Source organism: Panthera onca, chromosome B2 (assembly GCF_046562875.1).
Source record: "Panthera onca isolate mPanOnc1 chromosome B2, mPanOnc1 haplotype 2, whole genome shotgun sequence".
Lineage (NCBI taxonomy): Eukaryota > Metazoa > Chordata > Mammalia > Carnivora > Felidae > Panthera > Panthera onca.
The window spans coordinates 132,580,149-132,582,838 of NC_138343.1; the positions used below are offsets into that span (position 1 = coordinate 132,580,149).

The following is a 2,690-nucleotide window of genomic DNA, read 5'->3' on the forward strand; positions in this document are numbered from 1 at the left end:
TGTTTTTTTTTTTAAGTTTATTTACTTATTATGGAGGGGAGGGGTGGAGAGAGGGGGAGAGAGAATCCCAAGCAGGCTCCGTGCTGTCTGTGCAGAGCTGGACACAGGGCTCAATCTCAGAAACCGTGAGATCATGACCTACAGTGAAATCAAGAGTCAAATGCTTAATCTACTCCCACTCTTTGGGATTGAAGTGTCAGTGAGGGAACTTGCCTGGATCCCTCCCTTTGAGAAAAGAATTGGACACTGGAAATGGAAATTGATGCCATAGAGAAATGAATATTGGTTGACTGCTCGATACTATTTTTTAAACCTTAAGCATGATGATTACTTCTTAGGTTATTTAATACTTAGGGACTTTGAATAAAGTGATAATAGTAGTTACAATAACATGGATTTAGAGGTAAAAAATAGAATCCCGTGAGGTGCTTTAACACATCAACTCATTTGATGCTCACAAAATCACTCTACTTTGAGTGTTGCTTTATTTCCATTTTAAATTGTAACAGTTTAGGCTTATGGAAGGCTGTGACTTACCCACAGCCTCTCAGCTGAGCAGGGACTCTTGGACAAGGCTGTGGGACAGCTTCACAGCCAGATGGATTTCCACAGTGCTCTGTGCCTGGCCACCTTCAACACTTAAGCATGCTGAAATTCTGCAATGTCTCGGAGATGTCTTCTAGTTTTTGAATTCTGTGTCTTTAAGCTGCAGCTGACCTATAGTTTTGAAAAGTTATGATACATTGATCTCTCTTAACATATTTCTAATACATGACATTTTAGAAATGAGTTAAGTAACTATGGCTACATTCTAAGACGTTAAATTCTCAACCTCTTTGGGGAACTATAGGAAATTCTATGACATTTTTTGAGGGGTGCCTGGGTGACTGAGTCGGTCGAGTGTTCAACTCTTGGTTTTGGCTCAGGGCATGACCTCAGGGTTGTGGGATCAAGCCCCATGTTGGGCTCTAGGCTGAGTGTGGACCCTACTTGGGATATTCTCTCTCTCTCTCTCTCTCTCTCTCTCTCTCTCTCTCTCTCTCCCCCTCCCCACCTCTCTCCCTCCCTCTGCTTCTCTCCCATGCTCGTGAGCTCTCTCTCTAAAATAAGAAAAAAAATTAATTAAAAAAATTGTTCAAAAGATGAGAGTTTAATATACAAGTGATAACAGATGTGCCACTTGAAACAGCAACAACAGAACCTAATATGAAAAAAAAACCTTACAAAACTGGCAAACTAGGAGTTGGTTCATTGCATTTTAAAGAATGTGTGATTTATTTTATAAAAAGGTCCCCGCTGCCCTGGTGCATTTATATGTTTCATTGTAGATCGGTAACCACTTGCTAAATGGCTGGGGGAAAAAAGAGGAAAAATGGGTAAAGGTTTGGGAGATAATACTAATTGCAAAGCAATCGAAAGGGAGGATAATGCATTTCTAAACTTAAAATGTGAAATAACGGGAAAATTTCATTTGAATCACCTAATTTTTACTTTTATAATTTTGCGAAAGATACCATTGGCCACCTAAGACGTGTTGTTACCTGAATTCATAATGTGTTTCATTCATTCATTCGACACGTATCTATTGGATGTTTAATATGTTCCAGGCACTGTGCAGAGCAATGATGAGCAAAACTAGCCACAGTTTCTGACCTCCTAGAGTGCGCACTGTGATTTTATCAACTTGATTTTGAGGTTTTATGGAGCTAGAAGATGCGAGATGATAATGAAAAATAAGTTCTTCTTTTAAAAACTTACCCAAGCATCTCGATGTGATCATTTCTTTGCCTTTTGTAGTGTATCTTCTTTATACATTTTCTGAAATATATTATAATGAATGATTATTACTTTCTGGATTATTTGTAAAAGATAAAGGAAAAAGCTTTTCTTAATTTGCTTCTTGGCATATTTATATGAATGTTTTGAGGCTCTAGAAATGGCAATTATCATAAATATCCCAACTGGCACATTTTATTAGCAGGAGCTCACATAATATAGATGAATCAACCTGACATTTTTTCCTTTAGCTGTTTGGCCACCATAATAATTGGTTCTATTACAGGTGGATAGTATGATCTTAATTTCCTTCGGTAAGCTTGAGTGATTTAATCTCGTCAGTGAATTGTGAGTTGAAGATAGATTTCACATTTTAAAATCCCGTCATTTTGGTGGAGATCTCCCTGCCTTATGAATTTAATGAAAGCAAGTAACCTATTAATACGTCACGTACACTTACTTATTCATGTGGAAGCAGTGTTAGAACCCCAAATTGTTTCTGTAAGCTATCCATAGGAGCTGGTTCTAATTCATTTATTTTTACCACGATTCCAACTTTTAGTTGAGCAAATATTGAGCTTTATTAATCCCACCTGTGTATCCTGCTGGGTAATAAAATGTATTGGCACGTGTATTTAAGATTCTTCAGGCTTTGAACAAAAATGTTGCCATGGGAACCTGATTTCATAGCCCATAGTCCTTTGCACAACTACACCTGCCTTATGGTAGGGGTTTCCATGGCAACGTTTTTGTTCAGGGAACGCAGAACTTGCACAGAATATGCCATGCATCGCTTTTAAATGTGTGTTCCTAGCTGCGGTCTTACTATAGTTAATGTGCATATTAGAAATACCTGTGGCTCCATGGTGGGCGACTGTGTTCTCTTGCTTGCAGTGAATAGATTCCTATTGAGT

The 2,690-nt window shown here is 38.2% G+C and overlaps 1 long non-coding RNA gene across 2 annotated transcripts; it reads right to left on the reverse strand.

Annotated features, from left to right (window-relative positions):
• Nucleotides 1-446: 446 nt before the first annotated feature.
• LOC132666504 (uncharacterized) lies at nucleotides 447-2,451 on the reverse strand. Of its 2 annotated transcripts, none has more exons than XR_009604695.2 (3): nucleotides 2,370-2,451; nucleotides 1,759-1,818; nucleotides 447-717 (listed from the first exon to the last, which is right to left on the reverse strand). It is a non-coding gene; the product is annotated as an uncharacterized LOC132666504 (long non-coding RNA). The 2 variants fall into 2 exon arrangements; XR_009604694.2 differs by having other exon boundaries at nucleotides 2,237-2,417.
• Nucleotides 2,452-2,690: the final 239 nt, after the last annotated feature.